This window comes from Falco peregrinus, chromosome 1, assembly GCF_023634155.1.
Source record: "Falco peregrinus isolate bFalPer1 chromosome 1, bFalPer1.pri, whole genome shotgun sequence".
NCBI classification, from domain to species: domain Eukaryota; kingdom Metazoa; phylum Chordata; class Aves; order Falconiformes; family Falconidae; genus Falco; species Falco peregrinus.
This window is the reverse complement of record NC_073721.1, coordinates 68,927,871-68,945,125: the sequence shown is the minus strand read 5'-3', so window position 1 is coordinate 68,945,125 and position 17,255 is coordinate 68,927,871. Positions and strand designations below refer to the sequence as shown.

General features: G+C 52.9%; 1 long non-coding RNA gene across 2 annotated transcripts; it reads left to right on the top strand.

Annotated features, from left to right (window-relative positions):
* The first annotated feature begins 12 nt into the window (after positions 1–12).
* LOC129783645 (uncharacterized) lies at positions 13–14,638 on the top strand. 2 transcript variants are annotated; one of them, XR_008745412.1, is made up of 2 exons: positions 13–3,023; positions 10,858–14,638. It is a non-coding gene; the product is annotated as an uncharacterized LOC129783645 (long non-coding RNA). The 2 variants fall into 2 exon arrangements; XR_008745413.1 differs by lacking the exon at positions 13–3,023 and adding an exon at positions 9,356–10,055.
* Positions 14,639–17,255: the final 2,617 nt, after the last annotated feature.

Below are 17,255 nucleotides of genomic sequence, written 5' to 3'. Positions count from 1 at the left end.
AGGTACCAAAACCCCCTCCTGGTTTCCCTGTTCCCAGACTGCTCCTCCATTCAAAAGTACCATGCATAAAGACAGCATGGCAGTCCGGGAAACCCCTGTCTTGCACAGTTTCCTTCCTCTTTTCTTCTTCCTAAAACACAGTGGCTTTGTCATTACACAACCACACAGTGTCCTCTGAGCAAGGAGAGGAGAGAGCACGCCGGTATCCCTGCCAGAGCGAGCACTCCGTGCTGCTCCATTCATAACAGGCTCTGCAGGCTCACCCCCCTGGGAGACCCTTCTGGTGTGAGCAGGAGGGAGGGATCCCCCTTTTATCCTCAATCATCTTGTCAGGAGAATAGACAGTGCCTCTGGGCATGGACAATTTTTAAAAACCACTAACTTTTAAACTTTCTTTGGCCAAAATGTTCCTGATTTTAAGCAGGTAATAAGGAGCAAGGGAAAACAGTCTTGGCATGCAAGCAGGGAAGAGGTGCTGTACCACCAGCACTAACAGAGTTTTTACCGTTAATAGAAATATATTTTTCACAAGTGGAAAAACTCTTCGAATCTCTCAAGCCTAATTAGTCAGCGGCAGGTCTGGAGGGCTAGGGGCTGGGAACACTGCAAGCCTCAGTTCTCCTCCCCCAGCTATCAGCAGAACGAGGACCAGGTATTACCACGGACTGCGTGAAATCGCTCACCCCGGCGAAGTGCATTTGCTCTTCTTCTGGAGGTCAGGGATTATTTACTGGCTGCTGAAGAGAAGCCAGTTTAGCCACAGTGTCTATTACCTTCCTCTAGAAATCCCCCTGAGGAGAAGCTGAGTAAGCTGAACCAGTAGATGCTGAGGCCAGAGCAGTGCTTTCCTCCTAAAGCAGCTGTTGCCACATACAACCAAACAGAAGAAAAAAAACCAAAGAAAACAAGACAAGCAACAACAACAACAACAAAAAAAAAAGGAAGGGAGGGAGGAAAAATGTGCTCAGGGATTTGTTCTGTCACCATGTAGGTCTCTTGCTGTGTGCAGCTGCAAGGCAAAGCTGAAAAAATGGGAAGAATGTGTCTTTTGTTCAAATAAGGACTGCGGCAAGTCGATCCTGCTGTTCCTATGGGCTTGGGATTCATCCTTTTTTTCCTAACTAACCAATCTGAGGTTTAGATGCGTGTGTTTTCCTCCCTGGTCCTGCAGGTCTGCTGGAAACATCTTCAAGCGTTTCCTCCTCCAGGCAAAGGATCAGCAGAAATGGGAGATGGGGGGAAGGCGTCTCAGCTCATGGGCCAGAACTTCTGCTTCTACAGAGTTTCAGAGCAGCAGAGCGCTGCAGGGGGCTTGAATGAGACTAAGGTGGGGAACACAACTGCTTGTCACTGACCTTCTGATCAGCGTGTGGCCCTCCGAGTCTGTACACTCAGTGGAAATCAGGTCCTGACAGTGTTTTCCACTTGAAACCCTATGAAGGCGAATGAGAAGAACCCTGGGGAAATTGGTCGTAACCAGAAAATGGCATAAGGCACCTTACGAGCCTTATTGCGGTGTGTGGGATTCCCCCCTGACCTGCCTGGGGACACCTCCGTACAGCGAGCCATGGCAGCATCCCTGCCCGGCCGGGCGGCTTGGGGTCCTGGCTTGGACCTGGGAGTGGCAGAGGACACTGCCTGCCTGCACCAGGGAAGTAGGAAATGCTTCAGTAAGACCTGCCGGGTGTGCACTGTGCTTGCTTTGGTCCAGGTGATTCCCCAGAAAACCACAGTCCAGGCCAAACGGGTGGCTCAGCACTGGCTCTGCCACAGCTCCGCTGCCACAGCCTGATGGGAGCGGCGCAGCAGCCTCTGCCCCCACTCCTGCAGCAGCCAAGCACCCCTAAAGGAAGAAAAGAGTGTGAGGACAGGAAGATCATCCTCCCAGCTGCTCCTGAGCCCACCAGAAAGCCCTGCCTTCTCCCCAGCATGTCCTGTCAGGGACTGTCCCTGGGGGGCACGGAAAAGCATCTTCCTTCCAAACCTGAGAACAGGAGTTGGTCTTTGCAAGTTACCACAGGAAACACTCCGCTTTCTGAGCAAAAACACTGAAAAAAAGCATCTGCATGGCACACCCATTCGCACTGAGATCCAGTACACGCAGCTAGAAATTGCATCGGCTTGATCCAGGGGTGGTTTTGTTTTGAGGACCATGATTTCAGGCAATGTCTTCCTCGGCATCTCTCTGTCCCGATCTGCTTTGGTTGCCTGAAAATTGCCTTCCCACATTGCTCAGAGTTTCTGCAAGTATCTGTGTTGCTGCCCCCCACCCTGGCCCTCACTGAGTTTTCCTGGGTTCTCACAGATGTTGTGGGTAGCGTCACACAGTTACCATCCAAACCAGGGTGGGACTGCCTGCCCCAAGGCAATTCCACAGTGGCATCTGCTTTCTGCTTCTCCAAAGTGGGATCCTCTCCCACTGCACGGTTTGGATCTTCCCTTTCACAGCTCTTCTGCAGTGCCTGTGCTCAGTGCAGCACGTCACCGGCTGCAGTGGCTTCAAGGCAAATCCACCCCGTAGCTCTCTGCCTTCTAAGGAAATGGAAGAAAGAAGGGCACTGACAGCTCAGCCACGATTTAAAGCATCCATGAAGTAGAGAAGAAAGATCAGCCCAAACACGTGCCTTGCTGGCTTAGCTAATTAGAGTGGAAGTGGTGAAACCCTCCTTGATGAGCAGTAGCAGGTCATGAGAGCTGAGTCACCAAGACACCTATCTGTCAGCAGGTGATGTGGGAAATGCCAGCCATCTCTCAGAGGACCCACACATGTGATGGCACGTGCCGCTCAGGTCGCAGATGTTCAAAGGGATCAGATTTAACTGAGCATCTTACTGAGGCAATGGAGGGTGGCTGTCACACCACGATTAACACAAGCGAAGGGAGTCCTGCGTATAGCACCGTATGGATACTTTTACTTTCGGTGCTGGCTTGCTTTATACAGCCTGGGTGCAGGCAGGAACTCCACCAAAACAAGTTTGCAAAAGGAACATTTTGTTTGTGGAAGGAACCTGGAATTTCCCAAGGTAAGAGCAGCGGGTTTAACTGATTGCATTTCCATCGAGCAGCTGGCACCCTTTTCAGCACCCCACCTCAGCCTCGCCAGCCTCCTTGCAGGCTGAGAGGGCTCCAGCTCCTCTGGCTGAGGGCCAGCCCTGGAGCTCAGCACCCGTCTACCTGGTGCCAGGCCTGTTTACCAGGTGAGCCCTCGTACGTGAGCAGAGGCAACGCCTGCATACTGGGACGGCAGTGCCGCTCGTCTCCTCTCCTCCCTGATGCACAGAGGCCCAGGGGGCTGCAGGGCTGGAGACTGATGCTGCCAGTCAGCAGGGTGAAGCACTGAGAGCCAGCAGACTCTTCCAGTTGTCTGTGCTTTCTCAATTTCAATAGGGCAGACACTCGGTCATGCAAGTTGCTGTTTTGTCTGGCAGTTTCTCGTGGCAGTCCCATCTACCAGCACGTCCAACATCTATTTCCCTGGTGTCCTCCTGGCCTTGGCTGCTCTCTTGAGGGGGGCCCTCTCCTACCTGCAACCTGCTCTGGGCTCCCAGGTGTTTGCAGGCAGTCCTACCAGCTTCTCCTGCTTGTTCCCATGATAAGCCCTCAGAGCCCTCTCTGTCTTTTTATACAGAAAGTGGACAAACTTCACCTCTCCATTCCTCTGGACACAGCAAAGCCTCTTTGCCTGCTGTTAGGAAGAGCTGCTGCTGCTGCCCACCCTGGTAACTTGGTGGATTTCTAGGAGGGGTTTCCTGCATGCACTGGGCCACAAGCACTTCTCTTCCTCCAGACTCAGCGCTGGAAGAGGATTTCAGTCTCCCTGCTCTCACCTACCCCTCCCGCTGAAGGCTGTTCCCCCTCAGATGGCTGGTGGGGTAATTAGAGTACATTTCCCTGTCTTTGCTTCAGGCAGAATTATATAGGTTAATTTAAACCCGTCTAAGCCACCCTGGCTGGTTCTGTCTGAACTGAACTAGGGGAAAGCTCATGCAATCCTCCCTGCCAGCTGCAATGCAGGTACCACAGTGGCCAGGCTGACCAGGGACAGTGGCTCTTCCCCCAGCAAAGCTGAGGCTGAAGCAAGCCCTGTCCTGGCAGCATGCTTCTCCACGAGGGGCCGAAAACCACAAACCAGTCCCGTGCTACATGGAGGCACTAGTCAGCTGGAAATGCCGAGCACAGGCTCTGCCTGAAGATCTGCCTCTCAACACCCAGACTCTTGGCTCAGCTGGAACTGGGTGTTTCCTAGGGTCTGGTGTTCGCAGCCTTTCTCTTTTCCTCCTGAAATACGCTAAAGGTGACAGTCTCCCAGGTGAACATAATGAACTTCCAGCTAGGGCATGCACCCAAGAAAGGAGTTTCTTGCCCCTCAGCCCAAGGGCAGCCACACACATCTCCATGGAAAATGGGCCCTGGACCCCCAGCAGGAGAGAGAGCAAGAAGAGGGGACGTGCTGTCCCCTTCCCTAATACCAGGGACTCAGGGTGGTGGTGCTGGGCCAGGAGCAGAGTGTGCCAGAGCATGGGATTAGGCTGCTCAGCCAGGAGGGAGGGAAGATCTAGCAGTCCTTCCTCCCAGAAGGGTGCATGCGATGTCCGTTGAAGGGTCCTCAGGTGAGGTGCATACCCGTGCAGACCCCTGGCTGCTCAGGGACCTGCAAGCCAAGCAGAGAGGAACCACTAATGAGTTGTGCACGGGGCAGGAGGTAGGCAGCTGCTGAGCACAGGCTTTCCAAGTGGCAGGCTGGGATACAGGCTTTCACAGCCTACCAGCATCCTGATTTAGGGTCTTAAATCTCTTCTGGGATCCGTGCCCAAGTGCTAATTTCCGCTATGCTACTGGAGAACAAGTAGTTTTTCCTGAAGCTGGGATATAATAGCTGCTGTATTTCTGTGGCACTTCAGATTACACTTCTGTGGGCCCTGCAGCATCAGCTCCAGCTGGGATTGGATTATGCTGCTCTTAATTCTCCTGCTGCTGGGTAGTTAAGATAGTCACAGACGTGGGCAGAAGCATCTGCCTGGACAGGTCTGCACTACTAGTTGCCTAGGAGCCTAAGCGATGGCAAGGTTATAGCCCAGTGTTTCCAGCATTGGTCATGGCTGAAGACAGCACACCAGACTGGAAAGACATCTGGGTTGTGACTGTGGTGGCCTTATTAAGTGTCAAACTCAGCCTGTTGCTCAACAAGCTGTTTTCTTCATGTAACCCAGTGTCCCTGACACAGCTTGAAATAGCCTGGCTGGCAAATAAATTGCAGTGCAGCAAGCAACGTGAGCAGCTCCCTCAGTGGCTCTGCATGCGCCCAGGGCTGATCATCCCCAGCATAAATTATGGGTTTGCTCAACTCTGAGGATGGGGCCTCTGTTTTGCAGTATAAGTATAAGAAAACACGAGCTCAGATTGCCCCAAGCACAGCTTTGATTCTTACGTTGCGCAAGTGCTCAGCAAGCGCGTGCAGCTACTGCAGCGCCTGCCAGAGTTAGTGCTGGGGCCGATGGAGGAGAGCGACCTTGGAAGCTGTCACGACATCCTGGATGCTGAGGATGTTGTTGCAAAATCTCCTGCTGGGGGCTTCCCTGCTCACGTAACCTCTGGCATCACCTTCCTGCAGAGTTGTCTCTGGTGGCCGATAGAGGTTGCCAGCTGCTGCGGCAAAACCTTCTAGGAACGGACTTGTTTATCCCCTTCAAACTGCTAAATCTGATTAAACGCAGCACAAGAGTTCAATGAGCTGGGAAAACAACTTTGCACAGGAGTCTGTGTGACCAGAGCGCTGGCTGTCGGAAGCCAGGACCGGCCGTGCTGGCGGCTCCAGGGTGGTTGGGAGAAAGAGGGAAAGCATCAGGATCACACCAGCCAGAGCAAACCCTGGAAGCTGTGCCAATTTGCAGGTAGCTCTGCAGCTGGGGTAGCGCCTGTCTCCAAGCTCTGGCACTGCTGTGCGGCTACAGCGTGTCCCTCCAGGCCTCTTGCCAGGAGCTGGAACGAGGTTGATGGCCCGTGGTTTTAGGGAGGTGACTTTATCTGGGTGATAGAAAGGTTTGGGGGTGGGGGGATTCCCAGTTTTACATGTCATTGGTGTTTGGGTGGCTGTGAACTCGTGGCAACAGAAAAGCAAGCTGTACCAAAATTAATTACAAGCTACTCCATGCGCAGCCCTGGCTGCTGAATTAGTGGCAGGATTCTGCCCAAACCAGGGCTCAGGGCAGCCAGGAACACGAACAGCCCGCCGGCATGCACGTGTGGGCACATGGAAGCGACCAAGGGGGCAGAGCACAGCTCCGTCCTTGACGAGCGATCTGCAGGGGAGGATTCCTCTGACCTTTTCCCCGGAGATTTGCTGAGCACAGAGCAGTTACCCCGTATCTGCTGCCTCCCTGGACATGCTCACTTTTCACCCTTGGAAATTCTGTCTGTGCTGAAGCTGAGGATTTTGGCAGGCTGACATGGAGCAACCCCAGCAAAACAGCAGCTGGGACCAAGTCACTTGAGTGTTTGGAAATCCTGGACTCTTGGTTGCACAACTGCAGCGCCCTGGCTGTACTGCGCAGATCCTTCCCTCACGTACCGGAGGTCCATGCGTGCAACCCACTGAGCTTACCGCACGCAGGCAGCTTCTCTCAGCACAGGCACCTTTATTTCAGGCCAGGAAACCCCAAACAGAAATAGGGCAACCCCTGCTGACCCAAGCAGCTTGCTGGAATTTCTCCCTAGCAATGCACTGGGTGTTTTTTTTCCCAGCAAACCATGACCCAGCTTGCTTGCAACGAGTCGCACGCTTTTCCTCGCCGCAGAGCTGAAGCCTACTGCTTGGACCCAGCCCCTTCGACCAGCCTGCGGAGATAGGCCCTGCAGTGTGCCCAGCTGCCAGCTGCAGAGGCAAGGGCTGCAGCTCCCAGCTGCTTTGGCAGGGAGCCATGGCTTGTGTGCTGGGCTGCCTGCCCCAGAAGATCTTTGCATTTAGCTGAGCAGGAGCAAGTTGAAGTGGTGGAGTGTTAGTGTGGAGTTCAGCTCCTGGCTCTTTAGCTGAGTGTTACCTAAGCCTTGCTCAGAGCATGTCTAGATAGAAAATGCTGCTTTCTTCTAGCAAGATAATTCCTCTCCTGAGGGGCAGCACCCATGGAGTGTTGCAGTTGTGCATGTTCCAGAGGAAGTGAAAGGGGGAAAATATTCCAGCTGTTTCCCCCAGCCCTGTCTCCTCCTATGCAGAATGGGTTTCTGCTACCCAGTACTACAGTGCCGGGGAGCAAGAAAGGGCTGGTCTGCAGCACCCTGTGCTACCCCGGGGTGCACTCCTTTCTGTGTGCCCCAGATCAGGGGGACAGAAGGAGAGGCCACGGGAGCACTTTTCACAGCACAGCTCTGCCATTACCCCTGGTCCTGATTGACCTCCTTCTCCCTGCTGTGCTGGCCAGCCTGAGGCTGGAGGTACATCCCTGGCCTTGGCATTCCCGTTAGCTTGTGCAGGCAGCTCCTTGCTCCCTGTCCTGGGCACCAGATGTGCTCAGTGGACTACAGCAAGCAGGCAGGCTTGTAAAAGCAAGGCGATGCAATGCCTATCATTGTCTTACGCCTTTCGAAAGAGCTGGTCTTTTATCTCCCAGCACCACATCCCGCTGCCCTTGCACATCTATGCACACAGAAAAGTCCTTTGTAAGGAGGAAATGGCCTGTTTGGAAAATACCCTGCAATGCACTCTGCCAGCCGGTCCTGCAAAGAAAGCTCTGTGTGGCTCTGCACTTGCTGAGATGTGGTAAAAAAATCTCCAACGAGCAACCTGAAGGAGCGACGGGCCTTTTCAGTAGATGCAGCTAAGTGCAGGGAAGGACCACGCAGCCAGGGTGTGAGGTGGGAAGGAAACAGGAAGACCTGTCACTGCTTCGTGCGTTTTACTCTCAAAGCAGCAGTTGTTTTCTCTGTTTCCCTTAAAAGAAAGAAAGGCAAAGATGATTCACGTCCCATTCCCCAGCTCTGCCTTGAAGCAGTGTTGGTGTGACTAAGGTACTCACTGCATCATTTCTTTCTCCATCTGATGCTGAGAAGGTGGTAGCAGGGCAGGCTGTGATTAAGTGGAATTTCTTGATGTTGAAAGACGTTTGAAAATGGTCCTGGTGATTAATAAAAAGACCTGAGGCTCCACAGGAAAATCTGATCCTATAAATACTTTTCTGAAGATCATGAACCTTTTGAAAGTCCCGTGTGTGAAAGCTTAGAGAATGGCATTTGCATAGAGTGCCTCTGCCAGCGGGGCTGAGCAAAGGTGAAACCCCACGCACAGCAGCAGCACCTCCCCAGCCAGAAATCCTCCTGAATTTCCACGTAGTTCTAGTTACTGGAGTCCACAGCCTTTTGCCTTACCTCTTTGCACATAGCTGATGGAAGCCTGCTGACTGAGTAGATCCTAAAGCACCTGAGGGAGGCCCGGTGCACAGGGACAGCCCAGATCTGCTGTCCCAGCAGACATCAAAGTGGGTACTACTTTCATAGCTGGAAGCACCAACTGCTTTAACACCGTAGGTGCTGGTTTAACCAGTTCATATTCCTTGCGGCCACACAGAGGAGGGGACCGGTAGCACATACTCTCTGGGCAGCTCTGCAAACACCTCATTAAAAGCAGTCCCTGGCCTGGGGAAAGCTTACAGCCCAAAACCGGGGCAGAGATGCTGCGGGCCAGAGCCTGGTGTGAGCTGAGACTCTGTGTCCTAGGGCAGCATTTTGTGTCTGCTGGTCAGCGAGGAGCAGCAGAGATGCAGCCAGCCCTGGCCTTTGCCAGCCCACGCAGCTGATGTTACCAGAACGTGCTTTACAAGAGAGGTGATGTTTTACATTCTCGATGTCCTAGGTGCTGTTAAGGAGCAGGCTGAGCCCTCCCATGCTGCAGCACAAACCACTGACTACCTGTGCCTCTGGTTTCCCCAGTGGAAACTTAGAGTGTTTATACCACAAGTGCTCTGAGAGGCTGATACCACATTCGGTCAGACTGACTGCTGTTATGGCAATTCCTAATTTAAATTGCTGGCTGTTTGCTAGCAAAAACATTTCTTTCCCTCTCCTTCATTCCTTCAGTGTTGATCAGCCTGTTCTGTCCTGGCTTCTCCCAGGGAGGTTTCCTCCCGGGACAACTGTAGCCCCAGTTGGCAGATGCTGGAAGCATACAGCTCTCGCAGAGGCCCCTTCTGGGGACTCTCAAAACGGTGCCAGCAGCGTATCTGGCATTGCACGTGAGACCTGTGAGGCGCTGTGCAGGGACAGAGGCCCAACAGGTTGCTTATTAGCAAGAGGGAGATGCTCTGGGTTTATGCAGGAGCAAGTTCATTAGGTGTATGATTACAGCTGTGCAAGAACTAATTCAGCTGCCAGCAGTAACAGGGAGGGAGACACCAATGTAGCTGCTGCATGACATCTGAGAAGAATCATCCTATCTGCAGCTTGATGCAGCTCATGCCACATACACACAGTTCAAATCATTTCCTCTTTCTTCTACATTTCTTGTAATGCTAAAGGCAGCCATGCGTGTTGAGCTCGTGCTTTTAAAGAGCAGACCTTCAGTGCATATTTCCATCGTGTCTGCGTAGGAGCCAAAAAAAAAGAAGCCCCAGCTGGTGTGGATGGGATAAAGGGACTTACTCCTTAGCCAGGAGAGCTGTCAGTCATTGCAGCAAGACCTGTGTCAGTCATAAGTTACAACTATGCAGCTCGCTTATGCCTGTGCTCAGGAGCCACAGAGCTGAGCAGCTTCCCTGCTGAGGCCTTCGCGTCTTGCAGATATTTGCATTTACCATCACTGCCCCTTTTTCTCACCACTGTTTCATAAAAAAAGGTAAAATGAAATCCCATGCAAAGCAGCTCAGTCACTCCGCGCCAGCTTGCACTTTCCTTTCCCGAAGAGCTCCTGGAGGCTCAGTTCAGCGCTGGTGAGCTCCTGCTAGCTTCAACCAAGATTGAAAGCACCTGCTGCCTCTCTGCTTTAACCCTTAATGGGCGACATTTGCAGTGCTTGCTCTCATTTTGAAGGTTGCTTTCTTCTGAGCGTCATGACTTTACATCCACTGATGGTGAGTTATGCCTTGAAGTCTGGATTTCCACGTGCTGGTGGCAGACTGGTGAGGTTAAGCGGGACTGTGCTCTGCATGCTTCACTGATCTCACACATCTTTGACTTCCTCCTGTGGTTTGCTGAAGCAGGTCCCTGACAGCTAACAGGGCAGGGCTTGGGTGCCAGGCCCTGGGGTGCCGCAGGGATGGGGACACCTCCTGCTCCAACTGTGCACATCAGGAGCACTTGTGCCTGATGGCTGGCCCCGGGCAGGGACTGAGCTGCCACCAGGAGCCTTGTGTGTGTCACAGCACTGCTCGCTCCTTGGGCTAAGTGATGATGAAACGTGATAAAAAAGTTTGCCCTGTCGTTAGAGCACACTTGCCTTTTAGTTCACCCGTAGAAGCTCCCTTTGCGATGGGGCCCAACGGTGCTGCCTTCTTCTTCACCTCTGCCCTGGGCCAGGGTCATATCCAGCCTGAGGCAAAAGCTCTCGGGGCCCTGCAGTGCCAGTGGGCAGGCGTGGGGGAAGGGACACCGTGGGCCAGGGTCACTTATGCCATGCCAGTGACTGGCGCAGCAGCATCTTCACCGACAGCATTCACCGGCGCACCCCAGCTCAGGTGGGATGCTTGCCACCACTGCCTGAAGGGAGGCTTTCCCCAAATAATTTCTTTGCTCTCCTCAGAGACAGGTCTCAGGTGCTATGAGGATTGGAGATACAGATGATGTTTCACGTGCCATTAAGCAAAATGATTAATAAGGCTACATGGAGCCGTCTTTATCCTGTGCTTACAAGGAACATGCAATTTCTCTTGACAGCATTCAAGGGCCCAGCTGTAAACTCAGCGAAGTGGAACAGATGCAGAGAGAACCTTTTTCTTACGGCGATGTTGGTTGAGAAGCCATGTGCGGTGGTGTTCCATGACAAATGTGCTTGCAATGCGAGGGACTTGCCTTCAGGAAGAGGACACACCGAGCTGCGTTTGCTTTACTGCTGAATGAAAGCATCTGCATGGGAAATACCTAACACTCCCCGGGTCTGTGCGTTGGCTTCACGCCTTGGGTTGAATCAGTCTCCAGGCATGGTCTAAGGCATGGGCCAAACATCCAGCAGTGGGACACCGGTTGGTGTCAGAATCAGCATCCGTTTACCTGCCAGAAGCCATACGCTTGCCACGGATTGATTTGCAGCCCCAAAACCTCCAGCACAAGACTGCCCTCAGGATCAATTTTGAATATATCACCTCCTGTGAGCTGAGCTTTCTTCTTGGTATATTTAGAGCAACCAAAAGTTGGAGGCGATGGGTAGAGGGAATAGGATGTACACGTGCGAGGGGGCTGGATGCTGTGACAGCGAGAGGCAGCCAAGCAGACCTGATGGAAGGCTGCCAGCTGTAAGGCAAACTGAAGACTTGCCCTCACACAAGCATGAGGACTTTAATAGCAATTATAGAGATGGCAATTGGATGCAGATTTGGGGGCTGGCTGTTCAGAGATGGCACGGTAAGCCCCAGGTTGGAGGTATGCCCAGTTCACATGACTCAGGAGAAGAGTAGGAGAGGAAATTCTGCTGTGTTGCAACTGCAAAAACTTAGGAGAAAAAAATGTTCAGGTGAGTTAGAAAACAAATACCTGAAGGTTCCAATAAGTAAGAAAAAATGAAATAAATTCTTGTCTTCTGAGTCTACAGAAGTGATCTGTTTCAGTTGGGAAGTTCTCAATACGATTTTAATCGTATGATTTTTTTAAACAATACATTGTTTCTAACTGAAACAAACCAGAGCAAAACAAAAAACTTGGCTCTTTTGAAGTGTTCCACTTGTTCTTAAATTTGAAGTGGAAAATTTGGAGATACTGACACTCATTCCCAGGATGACGCTGTGCCGCTGGGCTCACACCTTCTGCACACACAAGTCTCTGTGAGAGATGTCTGTGGTCCTACTTGTGGCACAGAGCTGCCACGTGCTCTGCTGAGATGCTCTTCTCTAATTTTTTGCAGTGCATGGATGCAGCTCAGTCCTCTTGCCTTCCGCCCCTCAGCACGGCTGGTTTTAGGAAGAGGCTTCCTAGAGCACCATGCCTGGGAAGGCTTGGTCATGCTGCCGTTTGTCGGGAACTGCTCATGGAAGGAAGCCAACTGCCAAGTAACCTGTGCAGGTTCTCTTTCCTGCTTTGCCCAGACTTCTCTGATAGAGGAAACTACGAGTTATTAGTTCCTTACTCCACCAGCCCCTCAGATACAGGAGTGGCTTGCAGAGGGAAGTGGGTGATCAAGTCACCTTGGGAGCCAGCTGCATGGAGAAGGGAAACTGGCTTTGTGTGCCACGGCCCAGGGGCCGAAGGCAGCCCTGGCCAGAAGCCCTGGCCTTTCCTGGACCTGCTCACCTCCCGTCCCCTGGGACAGAGCCAGAGGGGAGGATGCTGTGGGAAAAGCTTAAGCATTTCTGTGTGACAAGTGCTGCTGCTGGGCTGCGAGGGGGATGAGACCACCTCGGCAGTGGACCTGGGGGACCTGCTGGACCCGTGTCTGCTGCCAGTGATGTCTTGCCCAGCATTTGCACGGCGGTGGCACTGCTGCCATTTCCCCCTCTGCCTTCTTGCCATTTCACAGCTGCTGAACACACCCTCACGCTGTTTGATCGCCTGTTTAAACCTGGCCAACCGCAGGCAAAGCCTGCCAGCCTCCCACACCGCTGCCGGCTAACCCCGTTTCCAGCTAATTATTTCAGTTTCCACAGGTTTGAGCTCCGTCCCGCAAGCGTGATGGCCGAGGCAGGAGCCACAGCAGTTTGCCAGCTGTCCCTGGCTGCGGTGGGGTGCTCGGGCAGTGGGGCAGCCTGTGCTTCAGCCTGCTGCCGGGGTCAGGGCTGCAAGGACGGGGCACGGCGAGCTCTGGGGTGGACGGACAGGCAGGCGGTGCTGGATGTTTTCCTGCAGCTCAGGAAATTTCATAGAGAGGTGGATTCGTGTTGGAGAGGAGGTGGAGGGCGAGTGTGCTGGAGGGCGTGTGGGTGGTGTGAATCCCCCTTCTCAGGAGGGTTTTCCCCAAGCCAGGCTGCGCACAGCCCGGGGCAAGGAGCCTTCACGCAGCCTGGGGGAGGGCTAGCTTGTTTGCTGGGGCGAAATGTTTCAGAGCAGCTGCTGCCAGGAGTCAGAGCTAAGTTTTTAGATGAAATCCAGAAACACCAGCCTTGACGCATGCCAGAATGGAAACCTTTCCACTTAGAAAAAACTGAAAGAGGAGGGTGGTTTCATTCTGCGTGCTGCACAGGCTGGGCAGCCATCCTCACCAACTGGCACACGTGCTGGGCTGTGGCTGAGGCACGGCGTGTCCTTTTCCCGTGCAGAGAGGAAAAACACCCCACGGGTCCTCCCATGCTTTCCAACACCATCTCCCCATCTCTCCCATCTCCTCTAACACTGGCTGTGTCCCACTCAGCCCCTGGGCACTGCCCAGTGCAAACAAGGAGCCGCAGCCTCACAAAGACCTTCTGTAGGGCCTTGGGAAACTCCCTCCTCCAAGCTACTGAAATCCGGGGGTAATAATTAACCGAGTTAAGAGTTGCACTGTAATTGTAGCTGTGCACCCTTCAGGGGGTGCGTGCATGTGAAAAATATTTGTGTTCTAAAGCTGTTCCTTGCAGCACTTTGCACACATTTGCTCATATTTTGCTTTCAGCTGGAGGGAGGAAGAGCTTCCCCGTGAGAGATGGGCAGGAAAACGAATCTGAAGTAGCTTATGACTGGGAGTGGGAAAAGGATTTAAACGAAAGGGGTGTAGGCCTGTTCCTCCGGGGCAGGGAAGCCCCTGGGGCTGGTGGTGGGCAGGCAGGAGGCTGCACTCCCAGTGCCGCAGAGGCAATGGAGCCCAGCGCCGCAGCTCGCGGCTGCCGTAAAGGGGTAAAAGTGCAGAAGGGAGTGAGCGGGGAAAACCCCGGCTCTCTTCTGACAGGGACTGGAAAGTCCTGTTTGGAAAATTGGACAAGGAGACACTCCTGGGAAAATCTGAGCACTGGAGCAAGGGAAGGGAGGGCAGTCAAACCCTCAGGGTGTCGGGGGGAATTTCTGTTACAATCCCTCTGGACTTTGGCTTCTTACCTTATGGCCCGATAAATGTGTCAGCGTTTAAAGGGAGCCTTTTGGCCCTGATGTTAATGCTTCAGAGAGCTGTCTGAAGGGACAGGGAGGTGAGGGGTGCCAGGTATGTGACAGGCGCTTGCTGAGGATGTGAAATGGCTGTCCCAACAGCATGTGCCATCCTGGGTTGTGCAAGGAGACAGGGGTTTCCTGTTGCCTTGTCCCTTGGGATCCAGCACAGCTCTTGCTCTCCAGCAAAGCACTGGTGCTGGGAGCAGAGCAATGCCGGAAAATGCCCTTCCTCCAGCCTCCTGAAGTGAGGGCAGGCTTTCATCCAGGGAGAGAGAGGGCCCTCCCTGCCATCCCTGCTCTTCATTCTGCAATCCTTTCTTCTAGGAACAACCAGATGCTTAATTATTGCCACAGTCCAGATTTTGCAGAAAAACGATCTGTACTGGATTCCTGCCCAGCCCAGAGCCCACCACCATGGAAGATTTTCCATTAACACAAGTCACAAACGATACTTCCCGTCCTTCTCAGAGACCACAGTGGTTTTCCTCAGGTTTTATTGCTGGCTCCACTTTTTTCCTTCCCTCACTCAACCATCTTGCTCATCCAAATCTGAACTGAAGCTGCGAGGCAAAGCCAGCAGCCGTGGGGCTGCCACTTTGGGGGACAGATTAAAGGTCCTGGTGGCCTCACTGCCTCCTGGTGCATCAAGTCCTGCATCAGGTCGGCAGATGGGTCGGGCAGCTGGATGCAGGGTGCATGGTTGGTAAACACTGTCTGTTGGTCCCCATCTGGCCCTATAGTTCCTCTTGGTGTGTAAAATGCTTAGTCAACAGGGACCCCCTTCCTAACACCGAAAGGCTGAAGGCTGAGGAGGAGGACAGCAAGAGTCAAGGCCCCCAGGTTAGGACTGTGGCCCCTCGTGATGCCCCAGCCCATCAGCAGGCAGGCAGCTCCCGCGGCCGCCCGTCCCATCTCTGCTGAAGGAGCTGGGCCACCCACAGCTCTGCATCAAGCAGCGTGAGAGGAGCACGCTGCACTATAACCCCAGAGCAGCAGAGCAAGCAGGCACGGAGGGTTCACCGTTCAGCTGAAAGGGTTTTGCTTGTGACTGCAAAGGTCAGGCTGGCGCTGGAGCCAGCGGGACAATGAAGCCTCCTTGTGCACGTCCCCAGGTGCAGGGTTGCCTTTTGCCCTTGCTTTTAACACTTTCCAAAGCTGCACCGAATGGAAGAGAAGGGTTCCTGATTTACTGGGGGAAAATCAGGCCCTGGGCTTTGCTCTCCACCGTTGCCACCCTGGCAGCCTGCATTTTATCTGTCACCACCGTAAGGTTCTTGAGGAGTCCAGGGCTGATGCTGGGTAAGCTGAAAGGCAGGAGAGCAGGGACGGAAGGTGGCCCCTGGGTTGTGGTTGAGGCGAGGGAGGTCTGCAGGGAGCTGGAGTGTGAGGAGGAAGAGGAGGGTGTGGGAGGAAATGGAGAGTTCAGCTCTTTGTGCGCAATATAAGGAAGTATGGGAATATCCCTGCAGGATTACCAGAGATTTACAAGAACGGGCAGTGGGGAAAGGCTGAAAACAAAAATGCAGCCTCATGCTGTGCAGTGTCATGATGAGTGAATGACTTCATGGTGAGCTGGTGCCGGAGAAGAGGGACGGCAACCTGTGCAAAGGTGCTCACCCTGGAAGGGCGAAGAAGGCAAGCAGAGGCATATACAGACGTTGAGGGCAGTAAGAGTGGAGGTCACAGGTATGACAGGAGCTGAGGAAAAGGAGGAGGCTAATGGAGAGAGGGTCAGAGTGAGGAGACTAAAACTGAACTTTACAGGACCTTGATCTGCAGCAGCATGGCTGTTCTTGAAGCTTGCTGAGCCACCCAGGGTAAGTGGTGAAGGTGCTGGGAGAGAATTTTGAGCCCTGAGCCAGTGCGGGGAAGCACTGGTAGAAGGACAAGCAAGAGCAAGCTAGCATGCTCTGCTAATAGTGGCCGTGGTGGCTGAATAAGGAAAAAGTGATGCTGGACAGAATAAACGCGTAAGGAGTTCTTTCTCCAAGTCCTACAAATGGGACTGTGCAACATACCTGCCAGTGTGCCAGGAAGGTAGCACAAAGGCAGGTTATCACCAAAACCACCCTCAGGAGATCTTTCTAAAGTCATAGGTGTGGAAAAGCCAGAGACAGGGTGGACATGCAAGAGTTAAGGGCATGTGTTCAAAACTGGGGGTGTGGGTGACCTACAGTGGGCAATCTGATTACAACATCAAGTGAACAGGCAGAACTCAGCACTACCAATGCACAAACACACAACATGCCCCAGCCTATTTTGCTAACAAACACACATTCTCGCATCAATCTCAGTCCCACTTGTTTTATCTGTGGTTCCTTTGCATATGATGGTTACTTTCGCATGACTGACAAAACAGTAGCATGATCAGCATGCGGTACCTGGGCAATGATTTATTTAGCTGTAAAACTTCCTTGTAGAATTTTTGCAAGATTATAGCAGCACCTTCCTAAGGTGCCGTTTGTCTTAACGTTGCAATGGGCAGCAGAGAACATACCACTGCCTCTGAAACTACTCGACCAACCTAGTCCTACTGATAACTGCACTTTCCTCCCTCTCTCTGGCCTTCGAATAAAAAGTATTTGCATTCAGATGGTATCTATTTAAATATTTGCATACTAGGTCCAGCCGTGTACCCGAGCACTTCCAGAACACTGATATCTATAGCTGGTGAATGCCTTCACCGGGCCTTGACAGCATTGCCAGCTCCTGTTTTGCAAGGGGGGAAACTGAAGCGTAGCTAGTGAGAGGAACATTGCCTTTTCTATTTCTAGCTGTGGCGACATCGTGTTTAGTCCTTGGCATTCTTTGCTGTCAGAAAACCTGTAGGAGCAGGTGGATAAACCCTCCTAGTCCCCATCCCCAGCTCAGATTCAGCAGTTGTTTGGAGTGCAGGGTGAGTCTGCAAGAAAAAAAAAAAGAGTTTGGCAGATTCTCACCCAGCCCCACACCTGGAAAACTGTGCAGGTTTGCAATGCGAGCATGACCCTGTCTGCCAGAAGGAAGTTTCAGCTCATACCTGGGCCACGCTCATGCAATGAGAGTGGAAGGGAAATAAAAATGACTCA